Below are 17,527 nucleotides of genomic sequence, written 5' to 3'. Positions count from 1 at the left end.
TGTGTGTGTGTGTGTGTGTGTGTGTGTGTGTGTGTGTATGATTGTATGTATTTGTCTTCTAGGGGAAAAAAAGGCCTGAGAACATTGCATTGGTTCCAACTGACCATCTTTGAACTTTAAGTGCCCCCTTCTTTGTCTGTTTTAAAAATATTTTTTCTATTTTTATATTATATATACATTTATTCTTTTTTGTATTTTACTTATAAATATCAGTTCCCTCTCCTTCCCTTTCTGCCCCCTCACCCCCCTCCCATCTCATTCTGCCTCCCACTCCACAGGGAGGGTGATACCTTCTAGGAGGGATCATCAAAATCTGTCAAGTCATTCGGAGTAGTGACTAGGCAATCCCTCCTGCCACTGGGCTAAGGAAATATCCCTCCATGGGGAATTTGCTCCCAAAGTCCTTTTGTCCACCAGGGATACATCCTGGTTCCACTGTCAGGGGTCCCTTAGACTGCCCAGGCCTTCTAAATGAGACTCACGTTCAGGGGGTCTGATTCAGTCCAATGCTGGTTTCCCAGCTATAAGTCTGGGGGTCAATGAGCTCCCCCTTGTTCATGTCAGCTGTCTCTGTGGGTTTCTGTAGCCTGGTCTTGCCCCCATTTTCTTATCACTCCTCCTTTCCTGCATCTGGATTCCAGGAGTTTGGCTCAGTGTTTAGTGTGGGTATCTGCTTCTGTTTTCCATCAGCTACTAGATGAGGGCTCTATGGTGAATAAGTTAGTCATCAATCTCATTATTGGGAAAGGGCATTTAAGGTAGCCTTTCCACTGTTGCTCAGATTGTTAGTTGGGGTCATCCTTGTAGGTGTCTGGACATTTCTCGAGTCAGTTTTCTCTTCAAACCTATAATAGCTCCCTTATGGTATCTCTTTTTTTGCTTTTGTCTATTCGTCTGCCAAATCAATCTTCCTAGTCCCACATGCTTTCCTCTCCTTCTCTTTCTCCTAGCACCCTCTCCACTCACTGTCCCCCCTATTCCCCATATGCTCAGGAGAACTTGTCCATTTCCCCTTCTATGAGGGACCTTGTATGAATCTCTGAGGTTCCTCCTTGTATCCTAGTTTCTCTGGCAGTGTGGATTATAGGCTGGTGATCCTTTGCTCTATGTCTGAAATCCACATATGAGTGAGTACATACCATGTTCCTCTTTTTGTGACTGGGTTACCTCACTCAGGATGGTGTCTTCAAGTTCCATACATTTACCTGTGAATTTCAAGATTCCATTGTTGTTTTCTTTTGTTTTTTCTTTTCCCCACTCTGAGTAGTATTCCATTGTGTAAATATACCACATCTTTATCCATTCTTCAATTGAGGGGCATCTAGGTTGCTTCCAGGTTCTTGCTATTACAAAAAATGCTGCTATGAACAGATGTTTTTGTTGCATGGATGTGGATCATTTGGGCATATTCCTAAGAGGGGGATTGCTGGGTCCTGTGGTAGACTGATTCACATTTTCCTGAGGAACCGCCATACTGTTCTCCAAAATTGCTGTATAAGTTTGCACTCCCACCAAATGTGGAGGAATGTTCCCCTTTCTCCATATCCTCTCTAGCATAAGCTGTCATTTGTGTTTCTAATTTTAGCCATTCTGACAGGAATAAGATGGTATCTCAAAGTTGTTTTGATTTGCATTTCTCTGATAGCTAAAGATGTTGAGCACTTTCTTAAGTGACTTTCAGCCTTTTTGATTTCCTCTATTGAGAATTCTTTCTTCAGTTCTGTACCCCACTTTTTAATAGGGTTATTTGGTGTTTTTGACTAGTTTCTTGAGTTCTTTGTATATTTTGGAGGTCAGCCCTTTGTCAGTTGTAGGATTGGTGAAAATCTTTTCCCATTCTGTGGGCTGCTGTGTGGTCTTGGCGATGGTGTCCTTTGCCTTACAGAAGCTTCTAAGTTTGAGGAGGTCCCATTTATTAATTGTTGATCTCAGTGTCTATGCTCCTGGAGTTATGTTCAGAAAGCGGTCTCCTGTACTAGTTTGTTCAAGGGTACCTCCCACTTTCTCTTCTAAGAGGTTCAGTGTGGCTAGATTGATGTTGAGGTCTTTGATCCATTTGGACTTCAGTTTTGTTCATGGTGATAGACATGGTTCTATCTGTAGTCTTCTTCATACCATCATTCATTTGTGCCAGCACCATTTGTTGAAGATGCTTTCCTTGCCCCATTGTATTCTTTTAGCTGTTTTCTCAAAAATCAGGTGTTCATAGGTGTGTAGGTTAATACCAGAATTTTTGATTCTATTCCGTTGGTCTACCTGTCTATTTTTGTGCTGACACCAAGCTGCTTTCAGGACTATAACTCTGTAGTAGAGTTTAAAGTAAGGGATGGTGATGCCTCCTGAAGTTCTTTTATTGTACAAGGTGGTTTTGTCTATCCTGGGTCTTTTGTTTTTTCATATAAAGTTGATTATTATCCTTTTAAGTTGATTATTATCCTTTCAAGGTCAGTGAAGAATTGTGTTGGGATTTTGATGTGGATTGCATTGAATCTGTAGATTGCTTTTGGCAAGATTTCCATTTTTACTATATTTATCCTACCTATCCAAGAACGTGGGAGATCTTTCCATTTTCTGGTATCTTCTTAAATTTCTTTCTTTAAAGTCACAAAGTTCTTATTATATAGGTCTTTCACTTGTTTGGTAAGCGTTACTCCAAGATACTTTATGTTGTTTGTGGCTATTGTAAAGGGTGATGTTTCTCAGATTTCTTTTTCAGCCTCTTTGTTGTCTGAGACTATCTCATATCCTGCTAGTTTGCTGAAGGTGTTTATCAGCTATAGGAGTTCAGTGGTAGAGTTTATTGGGACGCTTAAGTAAACTATCATATCATTTGCATATAGAGACAGTTTGACGCCTTCCTTTCCATTTTGGATCCCTTTGATCTCCTTTTGTAGCTAGAACTTCAAGTACATTGTTGAAGAGATATGGAAAGAGAGGGCAGCCTTCTCTTGTTCCTGATTTTAGAGTAATCGCCTTAAGCTTCTCTCCATTCAGGTTGATATTGGTTGTTGGTTTGCTGTATATTGCTCTTATTATGTTTAGGCATGTTCCTGTTATCCCTGATCTCTCCAAGATGTTTATCATGAAAGGGTGTTGAATTTTGTCAAAGTCTTTTTTAGCATCTAGGGAGATGATCATATGGTTTTTCTTTTTCAGTTTGTTTATATGGTGGATCATGTTGATAGATTTTTGTAGTGAGATAGTCCTTCTGTGGCACTGACCACATCCATTGGGGGGTGGAGCCATGGGCGGAAGTGACCTGTGGAAGGAGAAAAAGCCGGGAAAAGCTCTCTCGCTGGCATGACTCGGACAGGAGAGCATTGGGTGGAATTTCCTGGTGTTCATCTGTCTAGGTTGTAAGTTATTTCTCCCTGAATAAACATCTATTTGGCCTATTTGTTTATCCTGATCCTTATTTAAAGGCGATAGATTTTCGTATGTTAAACCATCCCTGCAACCCAGGGAAGAAGCCTACTTGGTCATGGTGGATGATTTCTCTGATGTATTCTTGGATTCAGTTTGCAGTATTTTATTGAGTATTTTTGCATCGATGTTCATCAGGGTTATTGGTCTGCAGTTCTCTTTCTTAGTTGTATCTTTGTGTGACTTAGGGTTCCAAGGTGATTGTGGCCTCGTAAAAAGAGTTTGGTAATGAACCTTCTGTTTCTATTGTGTGGAACAATTTGAGGAGTATTGGTATTAGTTCTTCCTTGAATGTCTAGTAGAATTCTGCACTGTAGCCATCTGGCCCTGGGCTTTTTTTGGTTGGAAGGCTTTCGATGACTGCTTCTATTTCATTGCGGGTTATAGGTCTATTTAAGTTGTTTGTCTGTTCTTGATTTAATTTTGGTAAGTGATAGTTATCCAGAAATTTGTTCATTTCCTTTGAATTTTCAAATTTTGTGGAATACAAGTTTTAAAGTATGACATGAAAATTGTCTGGATTGCCTCTGTGTCCGTTGTTATGTTCCCCTTTTCTTTTCTGATTTTGTTAATTTGCGCTCTCTCTCTCTCTCTCTCTCTCTCTCTCTCTCTCTCTCTCTCTCTGCTTTTTCGTTAGTTTGGATAGAGGTTTGTCTATCTTGTTGATTTTCTCAAAAAAACCAACTCTTTGTTGCACTGACTTTTTTTGTATTGTTTTCCTGGTTTCTATTTTGTTGATTTCCTGGTGTCTACTCCTCTGGAGTGAGTTTGCTTTTTTTGTTCTAAGGCTTTCAGTTGTGCTGTTAATTTTCTAATGTGACTATCCTCTGTTTTCTTCATATGGGCACTTAGTGCAATGAACTTCCCTCGTAGCACTGCTTTCAAGGTGTCCCATAAGTTCGGGTATGTTGTGTCCTCATTCTCGTTGAATTTTAGAAAGTCCTTAATTTCTTTATTTTTTCTTTGACCCAGGTGTGGTGCAATTGCACATTGTTCAGTTTCCATGAGTTTGTAGGTTTTGTGCGATTTGTGTTGTTGTTGAGTTCCAATTTTAAAGTATGGTGGTCTGATAAGATACAGGGGACTATTCCAATTCTCTTGTATCTGTTGAGGTTTGTTATGCCACCTACTATGTGGTCGATTTTAGAGAAGGTTCCATGTGGAGCAGAGAAGAAGGTATATGCTTTTGTGTTTGCATGGAATGTTCTATAGATGTCTGTTAACCCCAGTTGAGACATAACTTCTGTTAGTTCTTTTGTATCTTTGTTGAGTTTCTGATTGGTGGTCCTGTCTGGTGGTGAGAGTGGTGTGTTGAAGTCTCCCACTATAAGTGTGTGAGAGCTTTATGTGAGGTTTGAGTTTTAGTAGCATTTCTTTTACAAATGTTGGTGCCTTTGTCTTTGGGGCATAGATGTTCAGAATTGAGACTTTGTGTTGATGGATTCCTCCTGCCATGAATACGAAATAACGGTCTTCATCTGTTTTGATGAAGTTTGGTTTGAAGTCTAACTTGTTAGATATTACGATAGCCACACCTGCTTGCTTCTTTGGTCCATTTGATTGAAAGCTCTTTCCCAACCCTTTACCCTGGGTAATGTCTATCTTTGAAGCTTAGATGTGTTTCTTGTATGCAGCAAAAGTATGGATTCTGTCTTTGATTCCATTCTGTTAGCCTGTGTCTTCTAATAGGTGTCTTATAATGTTGAGGGTGAATAAGGACCATTGATTGTTAATGGTTGTTTGTTTTAGATTTGTTTTGGCAGTGGTATTGTGAATATATTTGTCCTGCTTTACCCTTGGTTTCTGGTGTAGTGGGATTATCTGTTGCCTACGTCTTTGTGAGCATAGTTAACTTCCTTGGGTTAGAGGTTTCCTTCCAAAACTTTCTGTAGAGCTGGATTTGTAGATATGTATTGTGAAAATCTGGCTTTGTCATTAAATACCCTGTTTTCTCCATCTATAGTGATTGAGAGTTTTGCTGGGTATAGTCACCTGGGCTGGCATCTGTGGACTCTTAGTACTTGTAGAACATTTTTCCAGGTCCTTCTGGCCTTGAGGGTTTCCATGGAGAAGTCAGGTGTAATTTTGATAGGTCTGCCTTTATATGTTACCTGTCCTTTTTCCTTCGCTGCTCTTAATATTCTATACTACTTTCTTAGTACTTGTAGAACATCTATCCAGGTCCTTCTGGCTTTGAGGGTTTCCATGGAGAAGTCAGGTGTAATTTTGATAAGTCTGCCTTTATATGTTACATGTCCTTTTTCCTTCGCTGCTCTTAATATTCTTTCTTTATTCTGTATGTTAAGTGTTTTGATTATTATATGTCGAGGGGTCTTTTTTCTTTGGTTCAGCCTATTTGGTGTTTGGTGTGCTTCTTGTACTTTCATGGGCATGTCCTTCTTCAGATTTGGAAAGTTTTCATCAATGATTTTGTTGAATATGTTTTCGGCACCTTTGAGCTGGCCTTCCTCACCTTCCTCTATGTTTGTTATTCTTAGGTTTGGCCTTTTCACGGTGTCCCATGTTTCCAGGATGTTTTGTGTTAAGGATTTGTTGGATTTATGATTTTCTTTGGTCAATGAATCTATTTTTTCTAGTTTATCTTCCTCACCTGAGATTTTCTCTTCCATCTCTTGAATTCTGTTGGTTATATTTGCATCTGTAGTCCCCGATCGTTTGCCCAGTTTTTCTATTTCCAGCATTCCTTCAGTTTGTGTTGTCTTTATTTTCTCTATTTCGGTTTCAAGTCTTGAACTGTTTCCTTTACCTGCTTAATAGTTTTTTCTTGGCTTTCTGTACTGTCTTTAAGAAATCTGTTTATTTCTTCCAGTTTTTTGTTTGTTTTTTCTTCCATTTCTATAAGGGATTTTCTCACATCTTCTTTGAGGGCCTCTATCATTTTTATGACGGTAATTTTTAAGTCGTTCCCTTCTGCTTCCTCTGCTTTGTTGTGTTTTGATCTAGTTGGTGTAGATTCCCTAGATTCTGGTGGTGTTGCTTGTCTTTCTGTTGTTAGGTGTTCTCTTGTATTGCAGTCTTCCCATAGTTTCTTCCAGTAGGTGTTGGTGGGGTCTCTCCCTCTCTCTATGGTACTTCCCCAGTGGGCGTAGGTGGGTCAGAGGTTTCATGTCTGTAGCTCTGGATGGTCCAAACTTTCTAGGAGGTCTCTCCACAGACATGGGTCAGGGGATGGGGTCAGCGATCAGGCTCCAGCAGAAGACTGGCAATGGGGGTCAAAGATTCCTTGTGCCTATAGGCAGATCTAGCCTGGGCCTGGCACTCTCCAGTTGAGGCCTCTTTAGCAAAGGCCCTGTGATGGGGGTCAAGGATCCTGCTGGCAGGAGCTCAGAGTGGTACAGCAGAGATAGGCAGATCTCTGGGAGGGGCCTGGAGCTCCAGTAGAGGACTGGTGGTGGGGGTCGAAGACTAGGCAGGTGGAAATTACGGGTGTTCCTGTGTGGATAGGCAGGTCTAGTGTGCTCAGAGCTGTTCCTGGAAGTTCCCCGAAGGTGGCTGGATTGTTGGCTCCATCCTTTGTCCCAGTGCTCAACCAGAACAGTGTGACAGTGGGCAGGGTAGGGCACAGAATAAGGGGAGGGCAGGCTCTTGGTGGGGGTGTATCAGAGCTCCAAGTGTGTTCTCCATGGGAACAGGACACGGGGCAGGGAGATCCTGGGCCAACCCAGGGAATTCCCAGGGAAGGGTGTAGGGAAGAGTCCACCGGAATTGGTCCCAGACTCACCTCTAGCCAAGGCCTGATGATGGGGGACAAAAGCTGGGCTGATACAGGATGTTTGCGCAGGGTTAGGAGGATCTAGCTGGGACCTGGCACTCTCAAGCTGAGGCCTCTTTAGATGGGGTCAAGGATCCTGTTTTGCTTTTTTTTTTTTAACTTTCTTTTTATTTATTCTTTGTGACTTTCACATCATACATCTCCATCCCTTTCATTTCCCATCCCTTCATATCTGCCCTCTGCCCTTGCAATACCCCCCCTTAAATAAAATAAAATGATATTTAAGAGGGAAAAAAATGAAAATAAAAATCAATCTTGTCATGGAAGCTGTGAGGTGATACAGTGAATCACACAGTAAACCCTTTTATCCATGTATCTTTTCTTGTAAGTGTTTACCGAGGAGCCATTGGTCTGGTTCCAGGCCTCTGGATGCTGCTACACTATCAATGCTGGGCCCTCACAGCAACTCCTCTTGGTGATCCTGCTGTTGCCCTGTGTTGTGGAGATCCTGCAGCTTTGGGTCTGCAGGACTGGTCCCTGCATGTGCTCCAGCAGATCACAGATTGGGTGGATGTTGCAGTGGGCCAACTCATAATCCTGGTTCTGGGCCTGGGTAGTTGCAGGGTTTGTCAGCCTGCCAGCTCTCACTTGTCCTCACCACCAGGTCGAGTTATCCTACATTGCCTTGGCTAGTTCACCCCTTGCAGGGACTGGAAAGGGGCAGGGCAGGTTCTCCTGCTTTCATGTCCTCAGCGTAGGTCCTCCCACTCCTGTACCTTTAGGGCCAGCTCCTCTGTGTTGCACAGGTATGTATGACGGGGACACTCTCCAGAGTGCTGCAGCTGATGGGGCGGGGGCAGTTTTCTTCCTGTCGTGACCACAGGGTCAGATCTCCCATCTGCCTCAGGCACTGATGGGTGGGGGTTGGGGGAGACATTTCTACGCCACCCATGCTGACACATGACAGATGAGTAATGGGGATAGCTCTCCCATGCTCACAACTTTAGGGCTGATTCACCCATACCTCCACCAACAGGATTGGCTTATTGTGCTGCCCAGGCAAGCGAGGTGCAGGGCCTGCTCTCCAGAGTGCTCCAGCTGATGGGGCGGGGGCAGTTCTCTAGCTCTTGTGACCCCTGGACTATCTCTCCCACCTGCCTCAGACATAGATGGGTGGTGAGCGTGGGGGGGAGGTGTGGATCTCTCCCCTGCCCATGCAGCCAAAAAAATGTTTTTCTTAATCCTCAAGTCACAGTGTCTGTCAGTGTTGGAGAATCAGGGGTTATTAGCAGAAAACAATGGTAAATCAGCCACTGGGGAATGTGTCTAAATCTTGGGCATCAGCAATGATAGTCTTGAAAAATAGCTTTAAAATGTTCCACATTAGCAGACATGCCTTTAATCTCAGCACTTGGGAGGTAGAGGCAGGAGGATCTCTGTGAATTCTTGGCTAGCCTGATTTACAGAGAGAGTTCCAGGACAGGCTCCAAAGCAACACAGAAACCCTGTCTTGAAAAGCAAACATACAAAAACAAAAACAAAAACCACCAAACAAACAAACAAAAAAGTTCCACATTAAGTTGTTCTGTGGAGCTTCTTCTGTCTCCAGAACTTGCCCCAGGAGCAGTTAAGAGAGAAGAGGAGGAGGATGTTGCTATCCTTAGCTATTTAGTTGCTTAGAAATCGCTCTAGTTAACAAAGGAGCAAAGTTACTAAACGATGAGCGCAATCAGTGTTTAAAAATTTAAATATAGATGAGTATCTAGGGTATGGTTGTTACTATCATATACCAACACAATCAACTAATACAGCAATTATTAACCTTTACTTAGCCTTTGTAGAGGGTTACACATTCTTCTGAGGAAGTGAAGTATTCCTTTGATGCTTACAACAGTCCTTTGAACAAAGTTAACTGGTAAGGGAAGTACCAGGAATGGACATTGATTCTTGGACTCACTGTCTGTTCTCAACCACTGCTGCACTGTTTATTGATCTAGACACACTAGCAGGGAGACCTGTGCTTTTCTGGAAGAGTTTCTCAGACCTGGACAGCAGGTTCCTTCTCTCTTTGGTGGAGTGATGCGGTCATAGCCAACATTGATGCCCTCTGCTCCCTCAAACTTAGATCTTTCATCCTTGCTTCCAAGAGAAGGACAGCGAGACTGAATTTGTGTTTACTTTTCTAGGCTTACCACTTTTCTCCAAAAGTGCAATGATCAACAGATATTTGTAGATCATCTAGCTTTGGCCAAGCCCTAAAAAACACGTGGAGAGAGAATTGCCCAAGTTCCCTTCTGAAAAAGGAAGCCACTTGCAACACACTGCAAGCACAATGCCTGAGCCCTGCTTCGGGTTGTAAATGGGAGCACAATAGGGAATGCCCTGAACTCTTTCCAACCTCTCATTCCACAATCAAGTTCAAGACAGGCCAGCTGGTCAGTAGGGGCTAGTGTGGTGAGGCAGCGTTTTTGTTTGGCCAGCGCTCTAGTAGGAGAGAACAGCATTTGTAGAAGTACAGAGATCATTCCAGGCTCTCAGACTTACTGGTAAGTCATCTGGGTGCTAATAAAATTAGACACAAATGGGCTCCACTGTAGGTGCCTGGGACTGGAGTCTCCGGGCAGGAGACCTGGCAGCTGATTAACCAGGCTCTGGAACATTCTTACCGTGGGAGCTTGGAAAAGTGAACAAGGAGAATGCAGTTGGTTCACAAACATTGTTGAAATGAGCTTAGGAGAGAATGCCTGGGGAAGAGTTTGGGTAATAGAGGTAATTTCTTGTCACACTTGTCTTTAAGATCACAGAGAATCAGCATTTTAAAATAGAGACATTTTAAGAGATATTGTGACATGGGTGTGAATATTAAGAGTGGGCTACTTCCAAGGTATTACAGGTATATTGAACAGAGTATTTCCTTAGGCTCAAGCAATTCATGTTGTACCTTAGGCAAAGTCCTTTCAATTTGTACCTAACCTCAGCATACAGGTTCTAGCCTCTGCTTGGGTCTGGCCTAAGAGATGGCAGACAATGAAAATATGGATGAGAAGGCATAGTTTTCCTCTACCATGTGTCCCCCAATCTATATGACATCTATTTTCTGGTTAACACACTGAGGTTGAGAGATTACTGGTAAAGGTCAAATAGCTGATGAACACTGTGCCTACCTAATATGTGATCCCACGTCAACACAGCAGGAGGATTTTGATGGGAAAAGACATGGTGAGGATGATCAAACATGTGACATATAAAATGGTTTCATAAAATTATGTAGGAGAAGACTGGTAGGAGGCAGAGGGATTAGGGAAAAGGAAGGACCATGGAGAGATTGGTGAAGAGATACCAACCTAAAGTGAGATAGGAGAAGTACTGATAATCTATTGTACAATGAGGTAAATGTGTTTGCCTTATTGTATTGAGTGCTTCAAAATAGCTAGAAAGAGCTTTGAAATTTTTTGTTTTTGTTTTCAAGACAGGGTTTGTCTGTATAGCTTTTTAGATTTGCTGGCCTTGAACTCACAGAGATCCATCTGTCTCTGCCTTCTGAGTGCTGGGATTAAAGGCATGCACCACCACTTCCTGGTTGAGAACTTTGAGTGTTCTTATTACAAAGAAATGATATGTAAATGGGTGCTAGATATGTTAACTAGCTTGATTTAATATCGCACAATATAGACAAATATTAAAATATAATACCATGCTCCGTAAATATGTATAATCATATGCCAAATAAAGTAAAAGTTATTATAAATGTTGAGCAAACTGCTTATTACAACTTTAGCTAAAATAGATGAAATTGGAAATGGAGTGCTGGAGTCAAGGGGCCATCATGAAAAACTAATGGCAAAAATGTGTGCCAGTATTCTGTGGCTTTTCCTTTTAGGAGAATCCAGTTATTACTGTTTTATCTCCATTTTAAAATGCTGACTCTCTGTGTTCTTAAAAAAAAATTAAAATGCTGGGTGGTGGCGGCACACACCTTTAATCCCAGCTCTTGGGAGGCAGAGTCAGGCAGATCTCAATGAGTTCCAGGCCAGCCTGATTTACAAAGGGAGTTCTAGGACATCCAAGACTGTTAGACACAGAAACCCTGACTCAAAAACAAAACAAACAAACAAAAAAGAAATTAAAACAATGTGCTTCTTGGCACCCTGATGCAAAGTACACCAATGAGTAGAAAGTTGCCCAATTAGACTCCATTGATTCTTGATTTCTAGATTACATCCAGTTAAACCGTGACTTGCAATTCCATGTATGGTTGTGTGAATGAGTATGTGGGTTGTAAACATCAGATTGGCAAAGATAAAATATGTGTGAGCATGAATGATCAAAGTGAGTTGAAATTTGTGATAAACCTGGGGTATTTCTGGCAATTCTTGCCTGCATTTTGTCTCAGTTTCACAGCAAGCCTTGGTTCTGAATGCACAGCAGGTGCATATTGCACAGAGTGTGTCATTATGTCATCCAGGACCACTAAGTGCTGCCTAAAAACCTGGGTTCAGATTTGGGATAATTGTATGCTATGCAGTGTCTTTACTTAGTATTTAAATAAGAGCTTTCTGCTAGAGAAACATAAGGTTTAGTTACGGAAAACAAAGATTTGTTGATTTCCTACCATTGTTTCCTAACATGTTAGTATCAAATTAACACATCTTTGGATTATATTGTGTTTGAATATTTCATTTTTAAAATACTGTTTGAATTGCCAACTTGTATTTCCAAAACAAATAAACAAATAAATAAAGAATGTCTAAAGTGTTCTTAATGTCATTTTGTTTTATGAAAAATAGTGTCCTTGGCATTGACAATTATAAGATATAACTAAAAAATATCAAAGATGCTCGATGACATGTAGTATCAAATATTCAGCCCAGATTTACTACCTTGAAAATAAGCAAGTGCACCCATCTTATTAGTATGCAAATCGGCTGTTTTAACAGAATTTTTTAGCACCTATTATCCATAAGTGTTTGATTTGAATACCCATCTTACATAGTGGTGTACCTGGGGTCCCATAAAAAGTTTCTTGAGGGAGAAAGATTCATGAATGGGAAGTTTAAGAAAGTCTTCTTTAGATTAAGTGACCTCCCCCCCCCCCAAACGCTGGACATTGAAATATCACAAGCCTCGATCCTTGACTCAGTAGATTTAATGGAACTTTGATGAATGTTTACCGGAAGCAATACTAATACGAGACTCTTTTCTAAGCACTGACATACCTTTTTCCTGGCAGAATTAGAAAGATTAAAAGGCTCTGTCCTCCTGGCTGTTGTGGGAAGGTGCTCTGTGCACATGTGCCCTTGGGCCTCTTGGCATCTTTAGAATCTTTCTACAGTAAGAGTCCAGTATGTGCACTGATCAGACTGGGAATATGGACCTATCCTCTCCCATAGATACTTTCAGTTCAGTGTGGAGCTAGTGACTTCCAGAAAATGTATTGCAATAGGTTAGTGAACACTGAAACCAAAAGTGTGATGGAAGAGGGAGACAATGCCCGTCTGCAGAGCCAGTAGCAAGGGCAGGAACTGCTTGTAGAACCTTTGTTTGTAGCTGCATGTAAATGTGTGTTAGGTTGCATCCCAGAAAAAGGATTTCTAAAGTTGGCATTTTGAAAGCTACTGAACCAGTATCCACTTGATAGATTCTCGGTAGTTCTGGCTGCATTAATTACTTTCACATCCCTTTGGCCAAAATACCTGACAGAAGCCACCTATGGGAGGGAAGATTGTTCTCTGGGTCTCAAACAGGCTTCGGCCATCATGGCAGAAGGACGGGCAGGGGCATCTTCATTCATGATGGCAGTGTTTTCGGCAGGAGCTGCTTACAGGGCCTCTGGGAGGCAGGGAGCATCTGAAACTGGGGTGAGGCTAGTAACTTCTAACTAGTGACTTCATCTCCTAAAGGTCCCATAATCCCCCCAAATAGCACCATTAGCTGGGGATAAGGGCTTGGAATATGGTGGGGACATTTCACATTCACAAAGTTGCCCAGTGTAAAAGGACTACAGTTTTAAATTGGAAATTCAAAACATTCCTACTGGTCTTTTTTCTTTTTCTTTTTTCTCCTCAGTCCTCCTAATGCACAGCTTCCCTCCATCCAGCTTACATTCTCAGATCCAGTTGGCACTTAATAAAAAAAAAATAATATTGGCTGACATTTCCTCTACATAAACACACCTACACACCCAGTTAGACTGATGTCTTGCAGAACTTGACAGTGCATCACAGGGTACTGAAAACCAAAACAAAAAAGCCAAACCCACAATCAGTAGGAAAAAGTAGAGACCAGGCCAGGAATTAATGAAATGGAAATGAAGAAAATAATAAAAGGCAATCAATGAAACAAAGAGTTGGGTTTTTTTGAAACATTATTAGATCAACAATTTTAGCCAGAGTAATGAAGAGAAAGAGGAAACAAATTAAGAGAGTTAGAGATAAGAAGGTATGTGTTGCAGTACATATTAAGAAATTCAGAAAAACTTTAGGACATAAAGTAAGGACATACTCCACTAAATTGGAAAAATCTGAAAAGAAATTAATGGATGGCTCAAAATATATAATCTTCCAAGTTAAACCAAGATGAGACAAGCACCTGACACAGACCTATAACTAGGAGTGAGATTCAGAGAGCAATGAATGAATGAATGAATCTCCTAGCTGAAAAAAATATTAAGACTCAGTTATGAAGAATAAAGTACATGGTGGCTGGTGTGATGGCTTCATGGTGAAGTGTGCTTACTGCTCTTACAGAAGACTCCATTAAGTTTCCAGCATCCATATTGGACAGCTTATAACCATCAGTAAATCTGGCTCCAGCAGAATCTGGTGCTCCAGACCTACATAGGGACCTTATGCATGTTTATATAACCCACATCTAGACAAAGATACATGTGTAAAAATAATTAAAAACCTTAAAAACCTTACTGTTTATATTAAAAAATAAAAAATAAAATTGGATAAAGGGCCTCTTGCATGCTAAGCAAGTATTCTGTACAAAGCTATATCCCCAACCATTTTTACATTCATTTACTTATTCACTCACTCACTCATTCATTCATCCATTCATTGTGTGTGTGTGTGTGTGTGTGTGTGAGAGAGAGAGAGAGGGGGGGGGGGAAAGAGAGAGAGATGGGGGGAGAGGATGTGAATGCCAAGGTACATTTGTGAAGGTCAGACAACTTCTGGAAGTCAGTTTTCTCCTTTGCATAATGTGGTTTCCAGGACTCAGGTCCTCAGGCTTGGCAGCAAGTACCCTTACCCACTGAGCCATCTTGTTGGCCCTCTCCAATCTTCTTTTCATTTTTATTTTAAGACAAGAGCTTGGTAAATTTTTCAGGCTGATCGTGAATTTGTAATCCTCGTGCCTTCCAAGTAGTTGAGGTTCCAGGCCTGTGTTACCAGATGCAGTTTCAGCTGTCAATTTTGAGGAATGGACAATAGGGCTGATGAGATGGAGTTATTCTAACTCTAAAATGCTGGGCTGTCAGGAGTGGAATGGCTCAGAGAGGCAGTGTGGAGCAGTGAGCCAGTCCACTGAAATCCCTTGACAAAGAGAAGGAGGAAGGGTTAAAACACTGTGAGTGGAGGTGGACTCCAATGTGACTTTCAGGGTATTGGAAGGCACAGAGAAAAGCAGACACTGATGTACACAGACAGTGAAATGTCCTCCAGGCAATGCCATTACTTCTCTGGAACTGGGCGAGTTGGGGGTAAGTATGGTTCTTGACTGGCTTTCTGTGTGAACAGAGTATTTTTGTAAGGGTAAAGTTGTTAGTTAGATGCACCCACCATGAATTACCAGAAGTTAACACTTCCTGTATTTGTTCCAAGTTTCTTTAATCTTATGTTTACATTATCAAGGAACTGCTCTGCAATATAAAGAGCCAAGTGATTAGATTGTCACATGCGAGGATGTGGACACCAGACAGACATGCAGTGTTATGTGTTAATAAAAGTTTAATTGCAGATGAAAACTTCCCACCCAAAGTTTGCAGAAATGATAGCAAGTCATACTGACTTCAGCTTCCTAAAGAGAAGCATAGAGATTTGTCATGATGGCTTCTAATACTGGTGCTGTAAAAACACACGAAAGCACTTAGTATTGTAGTAGCTATTTGGCTCTGCAATGATGATTAATTTCTGGGGCATTTATCTTGATTCCTTATTCTATGGCAGTTCTGACTTTACTCTGAACTACCTTAGTTACTTAGGATACACTTCATGTTACAGCTTTAAAAACAAACTAAGCTGCTTTTATATAAACATCAGGCTTTTCTATCACATATCAGGTGTAGACATCTAAACACTGTATTGGAAAGTTGCAGCTTAGCTAGTTGATTTTCAGTGGTTTACTTTTCTGTGAGTAGGTGGCTTAGAGGACAGGATCCCAAGGACGGATCCAATATAGCGAAAACATTTCCTCCTATCATATGTATAAAACTGATAAGACTGCCTTTCTAGTGGGGTATGTTATAACAGCAGCCACTATTCAGAGACAAAGATATGGCCCTTGGAAGCTATGTTATTTTCATTAGGGATATTGGGGGTGGAGGCTTTTTATCAGCTACACGGGAGGCTGAGGCAAAAGAATAGCAAGGTCAAGCTTGATCCGGGCTACAGATGAGTTGAAGGCCAGCCTGGGCAACTTGTTTAGACAGCTCAGAGGTAAGATGCTTGCTTGCCTAGGAAATGTACAGCATATACATGTCCTCAGGTTCAGCCCTGCACCCCACACACACACACATATTGGAAAATAAATGAACAAATTTATGCATGTTTTTACTCTATTTTCATTGCTTTGTTTTAGGTGAATTTTTTAAGGGATCTAATGGATTTTTAGTTATTTATTTGGGATTTAGTGTATTTTTATAAATGTAAGAATAAGATGATGTCAAATAGCTGTAATACCTTGGATTGTATAAGGCCCAATGCACAGTGAACAAATGTACTGTTGAGAATGGATTTTTCAAATATTGGTGATTAGAATGACCATGCTGGTAGATGATGACTTAGGATTTTAGATTCATAAAAATTGAGTCTAATTTCTTTCAGTTTCCTTAGGGGAAAACGGTTAACTTCTGATTAGTATAGTATTTTAGAAAAATGAATTAGTATTGAAGTTATAAAGTTAGAGTGTAGCTTAGAAAGAAAACCACCTTGAATAATCTTCCAAAAGGACAAGGGTGTCTTAAGTAGAACTTTACGGCAGGATTGTGTTTGGTAAGTACATGCCTTTCAGGTCTTTATCAGGTCTGTATTCTAGCCTAGTGCAGTGTCAGCACATATCCCAGGCCCTCCCCACCCCCTGCCCCATAAAATCTGTAAATACCCAGATCGGAGTTCATTTGGGAATTTTGTCAATTCAGATGACAAAGACACATTACAGATTCCCTAAGTAAGAAACCTAGGTCATCACACCAGCAGTAGAAATGTAAATGATAACTTTGATAAATCAAGATGGAAATCAAGGACCATGAACTATCTGGGTCATATTCAAAGGCATGCTCATTATCTACTCTGAATTTGGGGGACATTTTCCAAGTGCCAGGTCCTCTAAATACATAGGCAAATGAATCACAGTAACATTGAACTCTTAATTCAGAAAGATATTATTTGAATTGGCTATGCCTACTTGTGTTATAGGGTTGATGTGATTTTAAAAATATATTATGTTATTTTTATGTATGTACATGTGTGTATACACACATGTATTCTGTATGCATACATGTATGCATGTATCCAGAGAAGCCAGAAGATGGCATTGGATCCCTAGGAACAGGAGTTACAGGAGGTTGTGAACCATCTGCCATGGGTGCTAGGAAGTAAACTCTGACACCTGAAAGATGAACAAATGCATTTAACTGCTGAGCCATCTCTTCGGCCATAGTTGATTTAATTGATGTGGGATAGTACTCTTGTACACTGTAAAGATTTGTTATTCATATTAGTTTAATAAAATACTGATTGGCCAGTAATCAGGCAGGAAATTTAGGTGGGGCTACCAGACTAGGAACAGGAAGGCAGAAGAAAGAGTCACAAGCTAGACCCAGAGGAAGTAAGATGAGAAATCCTTTCTGAGAAAAGGTACCAGGCCATTTGACTAAACATAGATAAGAATTATGGGTTAATTTAAGTTGAAAGAGTTTGTTAGTAATAAGCCTGAGAAATAGGCCAAATAGCTTATAATTAATATCAGCCTCTGTGTGTTTATTTGGGACTGAACGACTTAAGGATTGGGTGGGACAGAAACTTCCTCTACATTTAATACTAAGATAATGTACATAGAAAGTTTTGCGATGTGTTTGGAATGTAGTTAACTCTTAATAAATGCTAGGCTTTCCCTCTTCAACAGCAAATTTATGGGACAATGAGAAAC

General features: G+C 40.9%; 1 protein-coding gene across 1 annotated transcript in view; it reads left to right on the top strand.

Moving 5' to 3' along the window:
• Nucleotides 1–17,527, top strand: part of Atp10d (ATPase phospholipid transporting 10D (putative)) — a 95,994-nt gene that overhangs the window by 15,951 nt on the left and 62,516 nt on the right.

Source organism: Phodopus roborovskii, unplaced genomic scaffold (assembly GCF_943737965.1).
Source record: "Phodopus roborovskii unplaced genomic scaffold, PHOROB, whole genome shotgun sequence".
NCBI lineage: Eukaryota > Metazoa > Chordata > Mammalia > Rodentia > Cricetidae > Phodopus > Phodopus roborovskii.
The sequence above is the reverse complement of the archived record's forward strand: the minus strand, read 5'-3'. Positions and strand labels throughout refer to the sequence as shown.